The 13,505-nt window shown below is 40.4% G+C and overlaps 1 protein-coding gene across 11 annotated transcripts in view; it reads right to left on the bottom strand.

The window, feature by feature from the left end:
* C2CD6 (C2 calcium dependent domain containing 6) overlaps nt 1-13,505 on the bottom strand; it is a 206,729-nt gene that overhangs the window by 191,611 nt on the left and 1,613 nt on the right. The gene's annotated exons all lie outside the window — the stretch shown is intronic.

Consider the following 13,505-nt stretch of genomic DNA (forward strand, 5'->3'; position numbering starts at 1 on the left):
GATTTTTATCCAACCAAGTCTATTTTTATCCAACAAAGTAACAGCATTCAAGTATCAAGGTTATTTTAAAAAATACATGAAACAGGCATTCCAGATAACACTTTACTCTTGAGCCCCTCCCAAGAAATCTACTAAAAGATGAGCTTCAACCAAACCAAAAGAGAGCGGGGAAAACTTCAGGATAAGACTTATGGAGAGGACAGGCACAGTGGCTCACACCTGTAATCCCAACACTTTGGGAGGCCGAGTTGGGTGTATCACTTGAAGCCAGGAGTTTGAGACCAGCTTGGCCAACATGGCGAAAACCCACCTCTACTAAAAATACAAAAGTTAGCTGGGCGTGGTGGTGCACACCTGCAATTCCAGCTACTTGGGAGACTGAGGCAGGAGAATCGCTTCAACCTGGGAGGTGAAGATTGCAGTGAGCCAAGATTGCCCCACTGCACTCCAGCTTGGGCGATAGAGTGAGACTCTTGTCTCAAAAAAAAAAAAAAAAAAAAGGACTTATGGAGAGCAGTTAATATATTTAATTGCAGAGTTAAGACTAAAGTAAAGATTCAAATGTTACTACTACAGAAACCACCAAACAACTATAATAAATAATAAGGGAGAAACAAAGGAACGAAGGACACATAAAACAACCAGAAATTAATTAATAAAATGATGAGAATAAGCCCCCACCTATCAATAATAACCTTGAATGTGAATGAATTAAGCTCTCCACTTCAAAGTATACACTGGGTAAATGGATCAAAAAAAAACATGACCCGATCTTTCAGATTTGGGTAAAAGAAGCCAGACCTACTGAGTTTACATTTTGTTTCTGCCCTCTCTGGCTGTGTTACCCTGGGCAAGTTGCTTAACCTCTCTAAGCCACAGATGCTGCATGCAATTTGCTGAATCATAACAGAACCTATTTTATGGGGCTCTTGTGAGACTTAAGGAAATTAATATAAATAGGTCAGACATGGTAGCTCACACCTGTAATCACAGCAATTTGGGAGGTCAAAGCAGGAGGATTGCTTGAGCCTAGGAGTTCAAGACCAGCCTGGGTAACCTAGTGATACCTGCCCCCATCTCTACAAAAGATAAAAGTAAATTAGCCTGGTGTGATGGCACATGCCTGTGGGCTGAGGTGGGATCATTGCTTGAGCCCAGGAGTTCAAGGCTGTAGTGAGCTATGATTTTGCCACAGCACTCCAGCCTGGGGGACAGAGCAAGACTCTGTCACACACACACACACACAAAATTAATATAAAGAAAGCAACTAATATACAGTACCTGGTATATGGTAATCAATACTTAAGAGTTTACTCTAGTTAAAAACCGAATTGTCTTTCCAAAAAATGCATATATTGCAATCCTCACTCCTTGTGCCTCAGAATGTGACTGTATTTGGAGATAGGATTTTTAAAGAGGTAATTAGATTAAAATGAGGTCATCAGGGTGGACCCTAATCCCATATGCTAAGAAGAGAGGTCTCAGAAGAAACCAACCCTACCACCTTAATTTTGGACTTCCAAGACCCAAAACTGTGAGAAAATAAATGTCTGAGGTTTAAAATACCCAGTCTGTGGAGCTTTGTCATGCAGCTCTAGCAACAAATGCTGCTTGCATTATGGGACAGCAATGCTAGATTTTACATATGGTAAGCATTCCTTCTATAAGCATTTATTAGCACCTACTACCTGCTGGCTGGGCTGGGACTCATACAGGGTAATTGCCTCCAGCATAATTTTTTTGGGTCGCGGGGGAGACAGGGTTTTGCTCTGTCACCCAGGATGGACTGCAGTGGTGCAATCATAGCTCACTATAGCCTCAAACTCCTGGGCTCAAGTGATCCTCTCACCTTGGCCTCTCAAAGTACTAGGATTAGAGGCATGAGCCATCACACCCAGCCTCAGGCACAAAACTTAATTGAATGCCAAAAAACTCAGTCACCATGATAATAATATGTACACTTTTTTTTTAATTTTGGTAGAGGGGAAGGGGCATGGAGCTCTCATGCTCTCTCTGGGCGTGTGACCCTCCAGGAATATTTTAATGCACGTTTTAAAAAAAATCAAAATGTTTTCCCCACTTCTCACTACTGCACTTGACCAATATTAAAAAGAAAATAGGCTGGACATGGTGGCTCATGCCTATAATCCCAGCACCTTGGGAGGCCAAGGTGGGCAGATCATTTGAGCCCTGGAGTTCCAGACCAGCCTGGGCTACATGGCAAAACCACGTCTCTACAAAATATACAAAAATTAGCCAGGCATGGTGGCGAGTGCCTACAGTCCTAGCTACTCAGGAGGCTGAGTTGGGAGGATCACCTGAGCCCAGGAGGTTTAGGCTGCAGTGAACTGTGATTATGCCACTACACTCCAGCCTCTGTGACAGGGTGAAATCCTGTCTCAAAAAAAAAGAAAAAAAAAGAGAGAGAGAAAGAAATAAAAATGCAAAACAGTTGATTAAAAAAAAAAAAACATAACCCACCTATATGCTGCCTATAAGAAACTCATCTCATCTGTAAAGGCACATATAGAATGAAAGTAAAGGCATAGAAAAAAATATTCCAAGAATAGCTATGCCATGGGCAGAAGCAGCTATGGTTATATCAGATAAAATAGACTTAAAGTAAAAAACAATAAAGAGACAATTTAAAAAAAGGTCATGGGGTGGAGCCAAGATGGCCGAATAGGAACAGCTCCAGTCTCCAGCTCCCAGCCCCAGCGACACAGAAGACGGGTGATTTCTGCATTTCTGCTTGAGGTACCGGTTTCATCTCACTAGGGAGTGCCTAACAGTGGGTGCAGGACAGTCAGTGAAGCGCACTGTGCGCGAGCCGAAGCAGGGCGAGGCATTGCCTCACTCGGGAAGTGCAAGGGGTCAGGGAGTTCCCTTTCCTAGTCAAAGAAAGGGGAAACAGACGGCACCTGGAATATCGGGTCAGTCCCATCCTAATACTGCGCTTTTCCAACGGGCCTGGAAAACAGCACACTAGGAGATTGTGTCCCGCACCTGGCTCGGAGGGTCCTATGCCCACAGAGTCTTGCTGATTGCTAGCACAGCAGTCTGAGATCAAGCTGCAAGGCGGCAACGAGGCTGGGGGAGGGGCGCCCGCCATTGCCCAGGCTTGCTTAGGTAAACAAAGCAGCCAGGAAGCTCGAACTGGGTGGAGCCCACCACAGCTCAAGGAGGCCTGCCTGCCTCTGTAGGCTCCACCTCTGGGGGCAGGGCACAGACAAACAAAAACTCAGCAAGAACCTCCACAGACTTAAATGTCCCTGTCTGACTGACTGCTTTGAAGAGAGTAGTGATTCTCCCAGCACGCAGCTGGAGATCTGAGAACGGACAGACTGCCTCCTAAAGTGGGTCCCTCACCCCTGAGCAGCCTAACTGGGAGGCACCCCCCAGTAGGGACAGACTGACATCTCATTCAGCCACGTACTCCTCTGAGACAAAACTTTCAGAGGAACTATCAGACAGCTGAATTTGTGGTCTCACGAAAATCCGCTGTTCTGCAGCCACCGCTGCTGACACCCAGCCAAACAGGGTCTGGAGTGGACCTCTAGCAAACTCCAACAGACCTGCAGCTGAGGGTCCTGTCTGGTAGAAGGAAAACTAACAAACAGAAAGGACATCCACACCAAAAACCCGTCTGTACATCACCATCATCAAAGACAAAAAGTAGATAAAACCACAAAGATGGGGAAAAAACAGAGCAAAAAAACTGGAAACTCTAAAAAACAGAGCACCTCTCCTCCTCCAAAGGAACGCAGTTCCTCACCAGCAACGGAACAAAGCTGGATGGAGGATGACTTTGACGAGTTGAGAGAAGAAGGCTTCAGATGATCAAACTACTCTGAGCTACGAGAGGAAATTCAAAACAATAGCAAAGAAGTTAAAAACTTTGAAAAAAAATTAGAAGAATGGATAACTAGAATAACCAATGGAGAGAAGGGCTTCAAGGAGCTGATGGAGCTGAAAGCCAAGTTTCAAGAACTACGCGAAGATTGCAGAAGCCTCAGTAGCAGATGCGATCAACTAGAAGAAAGGGTATCGCTGATGGAAGATGAAATGAATGAAATGAAGCGAGAAGGGAAGTTTAGAGAAAAAAGAATAAAAAGAAATGAACAAAGCCTCCAAGAAATTTGGGACTATGTGAAAAGACCAAACCTACATCTGATTGGTGTACCTGAAAATGATGGGGAGAATGGAACCAAGTTGGAAAACACTCTGCAAGATATTATCCAGGAGAACATCCCCAATCTAGCAAGGCAGGCCAGCATTCAGATTCAGGAAATACAGAGAACGCCACAAAGATACTCCTCGAGAAGAGCAACTCCAAGACATATAATTGTCAGATTCACCAAAGTTGAAATGAAGGAAAAAATGTTAAGGGCAGCCAGAGAGAAAGGTTGGGTTACCCACAAAGGGAAGCCCATCAGACTAACAGCTGATCTCTCAGCAGAAACTCTACAAGCCAGAAGAGAGTGGGGGCCGATATTCAACATTCTTAAAGAAAAGAATTTTCAACCCAGAATTTCCTATCCCGCCAAACTAAGCTTCATAAGTGAAGGAGAAATAAAATACTTTACAGACAAGCAAACGCTGAGTGATTTTGTCACCACCAGGCCTGCCCTAAAAGAGCTCCTGAAGGAAGCACTAAACATGGAAAGGAACAACTGGTACCAGCCACTGCAAAAACATGCCAAATTGTAAAGACCATCGAGGCTAGGAAGAAACTGCATCAACTAACGAGCAAAATAACCAACTAACATCATAATGACAGGATCAGATTCACACATAACAATATTCACGTTAAATGTAAATGGGCTAAATGCTCCAATCAAAAGACACGGACTGGCAAACTGGATAAGGAGTCAGGACCCATCAGTGTGCTGTATTCAGGAAACCCATCTCACGTGCAGAGACACACATAGACTCAAAATAAAGGGATGGAGGAAGATCTATCAAGCAACTGGAAAACAAAAAAAGGCAGGGGTTGCAATCCTAGTCTCTGATAAAATAGACTTTAAACCAACAAAGATCAAAAGAGACAAAGAAGGCCATTACATAATGGTAAAGGGATCAATCCAACAAGAAGAGCTAACTATCCTAAATATATATGCACCCAACACAGGAGCACCCAGATTCATAAAGCAAGTCCTCAGTGACCTACAAAGGGACTTAAACTCCCACACAATAATAATGGGAGATTTTAACACCCCACTGTCAACATTAGACAGATCAGTGAGACAGAAAGTTAACAAGGATATCCAGGAATTGAACTCAGCTCTACATAAAGTGGACCTAATAGACATCTACAGAACTCTCCACCCCAAATCAACAGAATATACATTTTTTTCAGCACCACACCACACCTATTCCAAAATTGACCACATAGTTGGAAGTAAAGCTCTCCTCAGCAAATGTAAAAGAATAGAAATTATAACAAACTGTCTCTCAGACCACAGTGCAATCAAACTAGAACTCAGGATTAAGAAACTCACTCAAAACCGCTCAACTACATGGAAACTGAACAATCTGCTCCTGAATGACTATTGGGTACATAATGAAATGAAGGCAGAAATACAGATGTTCTTTGAAACCAACGAGAACAAAGACACAACATACCAGAATCTCTGGGACACGTTCAAAGCAGTGTGTAGAGGGAAATTCATAGCATTAAATGCCCACAAGAGAAAGCAGGAAAGATCCAAAATTGACACCCTAACGCCACAACTAAAAGAACTAGAAAAGCAAGAGCAAACACATTCAAAAGCTAGCAGAAGGCTAGAAATAACTAAAATCAGAGCAGAACTGAAGGAAATAGAGACACAAAAAACCCTTCAAAAAATTAATGAATCCAGAGCTGGTTTTTTTGAAAAGATCAACAAAATTGATAGACCGCTAGCAAGACTAATAAAGAAGAAAAGAGAGAAGAATCAAATAGATGCAATAAAAAATGAAAAAGGGGATATCACCACCGTTCCGACAGAAATACAATCTACCATCAGAGAATACTACAAACACCTCTATGCAAATAAACTAGAAAATCTAGAAGAAATGGATAAATTCCTCGACAAATAGACCCTCCCAAGACTAAACCAGGAAGAAGTTGAATCTCTGAATAGACCAATAACAGGTTCTGAAATTGTGGCAATAATCAATAGCTTACCAACCAAAAAGAGTCCAGGACCTGATGGATTCACAGCCGAATTCTACCAGAGGTACAAGGAGGAACTGGTACCATTCCTTCTGAAACTATTCCAACTGATAGAAAAAGAGGGAATCCTCCCTAACACATTTTATGAAGCCAGCATCGTCCTGATACCAAAGCCTGGCAGAGACATAACCAAAAAAGAGAATTTCAGACCAATATCCTTGATGAACATTGATGCAAAAATCCTCAATAAAATACTGGCAAACCAAATCCAGCAGCACATCAAAAAGCTTATCCACCATAATCAAGTGGGCTTCATCCCTGGGATGCAAGGCTGGTTCAACATATGCAAATCAATAAATGTAATCCAGCATATAAACAGAACCAAAGACAAAAACCACATGATTATCTCAATAGATGCAGAAAAGGCCTTTGACAAAATTCAACAACGCTTCCTGCTAAAAACTCTCAATAAATTAGGTATTCATGGGATGTATCTTAAAATAATAAGAGCTATCTATGACAAACCCACAGCCAATATCATACTGAACGGGCAAAAACTGGAAGCATTCCCTCTGAAAACTGGCACAAGACAGGGATGCCCTCTCTCACCACTCCTATTCAACATAGTGCTGGAAGTTCTGGCCAGAGCAATCAGGCAGGAGAAGGAAATAAAGGGTATTCAATTAGGAAAAGAGGAAGTCAAATTGTCCCTGTTTGCAGATGACATGATTGTATATCTAGAAAACCCCATCGTCTCAGCCCAAAATCTCCTTAAGCTGATTAGCAACTTCAGCAAAGTCTCAGGATACAAAATCAATGTACAAAAATCACAAGCATTCTTGTACACCAATCACAGACAAACAGAGAGCCAAATCATGAGTGAACTCCCATTCACAATTGCTTCAAAGAGAATAAAATACCTAGGAATCCAACTTACAAGGGATGTGAAGGACCTCTTCAAGGAGAACTACAAACCACTGCTCAATGAAATAAAAGAGGATGCAAACAAATGGAAGAACATTCCATGCTCATGGGTTGGAAGAATCAATATCGTGAAAATGGCCATACTGCCCAAGGTAATTTATAGATTCAATGCCATCCCCATCAAGCTACCAATGACTTTCTTCACAGAATTGGAAAAAACTACTTTAAAGTTCATATGGAACCAAAAAAGAGCCCGCATCGCCAAGTCAATCCTAAGCCAAAAGAACAAAGCTGGAGGCATCATGCTACCTGACTTCAAACTATACTACAAGGCTACAGTAACCAAAACAGCATGGTACTGGTACCACAACAGAGACATAGATCAATGGAACAGAACACAGCCCTCAGAAATGATGCCACATATCTACAACTATCTGATCTTTGACAAACCTGACAAAAACAAGAAATGGGGAGAGGATTCCCTATTTAATAAATGGTGCTGGGAAAACTGGCTAGCCATATGTAGAAAGCTGAAACTGGATCCCTTCCTTACACCTTATACAAAAATTAATTCAAGATGGATTAAAGACTTAAATGTTAGACCTAAAACCATTAAAATCCTACAAGAAAACCTAGGCAATACCATTCAGGACATAGGCGTGGGCAAGGACTTCATGTCTAAAACACCAAAAGCAATGGCAACAAAAGCCAAAATTGACAAATGGGATCTAATTAAACTAAAGAGCTTCTGCACAGCAAAAGAAACTACCATCAGAGTGAACAGGCAACCTACAGAATGGGAGAAAAGTTTTGCAACCTACTCATCTGACAAAGGGCTAATATCCAGAATCTACAATGAACTCAAACAAATTTACAAGAAAAAAACAAACAACCCCATCAAAAAGTGGGCGATGGACATGAACAGACACTTCTCAAAAGAAGACATTTATGCAGCCAAAAAACACATGAAGAAATGCTCATCATCACTGGCCATCAGAGAAATGCAAATCAAAACCACAGTGAGATACCATCTCACACCAGTTAGAATGGCCATCATTAAAAAATCAGGAAACAACAGGTGCTGGAGAGGATGTGGAGAAATAGGAACACTTTTACACTGTTGGTGGGACTGTAAACTAGTTCAACCATTGTGGAAGTCAGTGTGGCGATTCCTCAGGGATCTAGAACTAGAAATACCATTTGACCCAGCCATCCCATTACTGGGTATATACCCAAAGGACTATAAATCATGCTGCTATAAAGACACATGCACACGTATGTTTATTGTGGCACTATTCACAATAGCAAAGAGTTGGAACCAACCCAAATGTCCAACAAGGATAGACTGGATTAAGAAAATGTGGCACATATACACCATGGAATACTATGCAGCCATAAAAAATGATGAGTTCATGTCCTTTGTAGGGACATGGATGAAACTGGAAAACATCATTCTCAGTAAACTATCGCAAGGACAAAAAACCAAACACCGCATGTTCTCACTCATAGGTGGGAATTGAACAATGAGAACTCATGGACACAGGAAGGGGAACATCACACTCCAGGGACTGTTGTGGGGTTGGGGGCGGGGGGAGGGACAGCATTAAGAGATATACCTAATGCTAAATGACGAGTTAATGGGTGCAGGAAATCAACATGGCACATGGATACATATGTAACAACCTGCACATTGTGCACATGTACCCTAAAACCTAAAGTATAATAATAATAAAAAAAAAACTGCAACTGATTAAAAGATGTTAAATATATTAAAGTGAATTTTTTGCTGATACATAATTATATTAATAGATATTTATGGAGTGCATGTGATATTTGGTACATGCATACAATGTATAATGAGCAAATCAGAATAATTGGGATATCTGTCACCTCAAACATTTAGCATTTCTTTGTGTTGAGAACATTTCAAATCTTTGCTTCTGGCTATTTTGAAATATATAATAAAAGATTGATAACTATAGTCACTGTGCTATTGAACAGCAGAACTTATTTTTTCTACCTAACTATATTTTTATACCCATTAACCAACCTCTCTTCATCTCCCCCTCCCCACTATATGAATTCTTAATAAAATATAAAAAGAGCTCACAGGGTAGCAATGGAAGTCGTTGGTTACCACCTCATTCTCTGAAAAGTGATCAATAAAGAGAAGAATTAAGATTTAAAAAAAAAAGAAAAAGAAAAAGAAAAAGAAGAGCTCCTGAAGGAAGCACTAAACATGGAAAGGAACAACTGGTACCAGCCACTGCAAAAACATGCCAAATTGTAAAAACCATTGATGCTAGGAAGAAACTGCATCAACTAACGAGCAAAATAGCCAGCTAACATCATAATGACAGGATCAAATTCATACATAACAATATTAACCTTAAATGTAAATGGGCTAAATGCTCCAATTAGAAGACACAGACTGGCAAATTGGATAAAGAATCAAGACCCATCAGTGTGCTGTATTCAGGAGACCCATCTCACATGCAGTGACACACATAGACTCAAAATAAAGGGATAGAGGAACATCTACCAAGCAAATGGAAAACAAGAAAAAGCAGGGGTTGCAATCCTAGTCTCTGATAAAACAGACTTTAAACCAACAAAGATCAAAAGAGACAAAGAAGGCCATTACATAACGGTAAAGGGATCAATTCAACAAGTAGAGCTACCCTAAATATGTATGCACCCAATATAGGAGCACCCAGATTCATAAAGCAAGTCCTTAGAGACCTAAAAAGAGACTTAGACTCCCACACAATAATAATGGGAGACTTTAACACACCACTGTCAACATTAGACAGATCAATGAGACAGAAAGTTAACAAAGATATCCAGGAATTCAACTCAGCTCTGCACCAAGCAGACCTAATAGACATCTAAAGAACTCTGCACCCCAAATCAACAGAATATGCATTCTTCTCAGCACCACATCACACTTATTCCAAAATTGACCACATAGTTGGAAGTAAAGCACTCCTCAGCAAATGTAAAAGAACAAAAATTATAACAAACTGTCTCTCAGACCACAGTGCAATCAAACTAGAACTCAGGATTAAAAAACTCACTCAAAACCGCTCGACTACATGGAAACTGAACAACCTCCTCCTGAATGACTAATGGGTACATAACGAAATGAAGGCAGAAATAAAGATGTTCTTTGAAACCAATGAGAACAAAGACACAACATACCAGAATCTCTGAGACACATTTAAAGCAGTGTGTAGAGGGAAATTTACAGCACTAAATGCCCACAAGGAAAGCAGGAAAGAACTAAAATTGACACCCTAACATCATAATTAAAAGAACTAGAGAAGCAAGAGCAAACACATTCAAAAGCTAGCAGAAGGCAAGAAATAACTAAGATCAGAGCAGAATGGAAGGAGATAGAGACACAAAAAAACCTTCAAAAAATCAATGAATCCAGAAGCTGGTTTTTTGAAAAGATCAACAAAATTGATAGACCACTAGCAAGACTAATAAAGAAAAGAGAAAAGAATCAAATAGATGCAGTAAAAAACGATAAAGGGGATATCACCACCGATCCCACAGAAATACAAACTACCATCAGAGAATACTATAAACACCTCTGTGCAAATAAACTAGAAAATCTAGAAGAAATGGATAAATTCCTGGACACATACACCCTCCCAAGACTAAACCAGGAAGAAGTTGAATCCCTGAATAGACCAATAACAGGTTCTGAAATTGAGGCAATAATTAATAGCCTAGCAACCAAAAAAAGTCCAGGGCCAGATGGATTCACAGCCAAATTCTACCAGAGGTACAAAGAGGAGCTGGTACCATTCCTTCTGAAACTATTCCAATCAATAGAAAAAGAGGGAATCATCTCAAATTTATTTTATGAGGCCAACATCATCCTGATATCAAAGCCTGGCAGAGACACAACAAAAACAGAGAATTTTAGACCAATATCCCTGATGAACATCGATGCAAAAATCCTCAATAAAACACTGGCAAACCGAATCCAGCAGCACATCAAAAAGCTTATCCACCATGACCAAGTAGGCTTCATCCCTGGGATGCAAGGCTGGTTCAACATACACAAATCAATAAACGTAATCCATCATATGAACAGAACCAAAGACAAAAACCACATGATTATCTCAATAGATGCAGAAAAGGCCTTCGAGAAAATTCAACAGCTGTTCATGCTAAAAACTCTCAATAAACTAGGTATTGATGGGATGTATCTCAAAATAATAAGAGCTCTCTATGACAAACCCACAGCCAATATCATACTGAATGGGCAAAAACTGGAAGCATTCCCTTTGAAAACTGGCACAAGACAGGGATGCCCTCTCTCACCACTCTTATTCAACACAGTGTTGGAACTTCCGGCCAGGGCAATCAGGCAAGGGAAAGAAATAAAGGGCATTCAATTAGGAAAAGAGGAAGTCAAATTGTCCCTATTTGCAGATGACATGTTTATATATTCAGAAAACCCCATCGCCTCAGCCCAAAATCTCCTTAAGCTGATAATCAACTTCAGCAAAGTCTTAGGATACAAAATCAATGTACAAAAATCATAAGCATTCTTACATACCAATAACAGACAAACAGAGAACCAAATCATGAGTGAACTCCCATTCACAACTGCTACAAAGAGAATAAAATACCTAGGAATCCAACTTACAAGGGATGTGAAGGACCTCTTCAAGGAGAACTACAAACCACTGCTCAATGAAATAAAAGAGGACACAAACAAATGGAAGAACATTCCATGCTCATGCATAGGAAGAATCAATATTGTGAAAATGACCATACTGCCCAAGGTAATTTACACATTCAATGCCATCCCCATCAAGCTACCAATGACTTTCTTCACAGAATTGGAAAAAACTATTTTAAAGTTCATGTGGAACCAAAAAAGAGCCTGCATTGCCAAGACAATCCTAAGCCAAAAGAACAAAGCTGGAGGCATCATGCTACCTGACTTCAAACTGTACTACAAGGCTACAGTAACCAAAACAGCATGGTACTGGTAACAAAACAGAGCTATAGACCAATGGAACAGAATAGAGCCCCTGGAAATAACACCACACATCTACAACCATCTGATCTTTGACAAACCTGACAAAAACAAGAAATGGGGAAAAGATTCCCTATTTAATAAATGGTGCTGGGAAAACTGGCTAGCCATATGTAGAAAGCTGAAACTGGATCCCTTCCTTACACCTTATACAAAAATTAATTCAAGATGGATTAAAGACTTAAATGTTAGACCTAAAACCATAAAAACCCTAGAAGAAAACCTAGGCAATACCATTCAGGACATAGGCATGGCCAAGGACTTCATGACTAAAACACCAAAAGCAATGGCAACAAAAGCCAAAATTGACAAATGGGATCTAGTTAAACTAAAGAGCTTCTGCACAGCAAAAGAAACTACTATCAGCGTGAACAGGCAACCTACAGAATGTAAGAAAATTTTTGCAATCTACTCATCTGACAAAGGGCTAATATCCACAATCTACAAAGAACTTAAACAAATTTACAAGAAAAAAACAACCCCTTCAAAAAGTGGGCAAAGTATATGAACAGACACATCTCAAAAGAAGACATTTATGCAGCCAACAGACACATGAAAAAATGCTCATCATCACTGGCCATCAGAGAAATGCAAATCAAAACCACAATGAGATACCATCTCACACCAGTTAGAATGGCCATCATTAAAAAGTCAGGAAACAACAGGTGCTGGAGAGGATGCGGAGAAATAGGAACGCTTTTACATTGTTGGCAGGACCGTAAACTAGTTCAACCATTGTAGAAGACAATGTGGCGATTCCTCAAGGGTCTAGAACTAGAAATACCATTTGACCCAGCCATCCCATTACTGGGCATATACCCAAAGGATTATAAATCATGCTGCTATAAAGACACATGCACACGTATGTTTATTATGGCACTATTCACAATAGCAAAGACTTGGAACCAACCCAAATGTCCATCAGTGATAGACTGGATTAAGAAAATGTGGCACATATACACCATGGAATACTATGCAGCCATAAAAAAAGGATGAGTTCATGTCTGTTGTAGGGTCATGGATGAAGCTGGAAACCATGATTCTCAGCAAACTATCGCAAGGACAGAAAACCAAACACCACATGTTCTCACTCATAGATGGGAATTGAACAATGAGAATACTTGGACACAGGGTGGGGAACATCACACACCACGGCCTGTCATGGGTTGAGGGGAGGGAGGAGGGATAGCATTAGGAGATATACCTAATGTAAATGACGAGTTAATGGGTGCAGCACACCAACATGGCACATGTATACATATGTACCAAACCTGCACGTTGTGCACATGTACCCTAGAACTTAAAGTATAATAAAAAATAAAAAATAAAAATAAAAAAAGGAATTGCTATAAATGAAAAAAA

The sequence above is a fragment of the Symphalangus syndactylus genome, chromosome 8 (assembly GCF_028878055.3).
Source record: "Symphalangus syndactylus isolate Jambi chromosome 8, NHGRI_mSymSyn1-v2.1_pri, whole genome shotgun sequence".
In the NCBI taxonomy this organism is placed as follows: Eukaryota; Metazoa; Chordata; class Mammalia; order Primates; family Hylobatidae; genus Symphalangus; species Symphalangus syndactylus.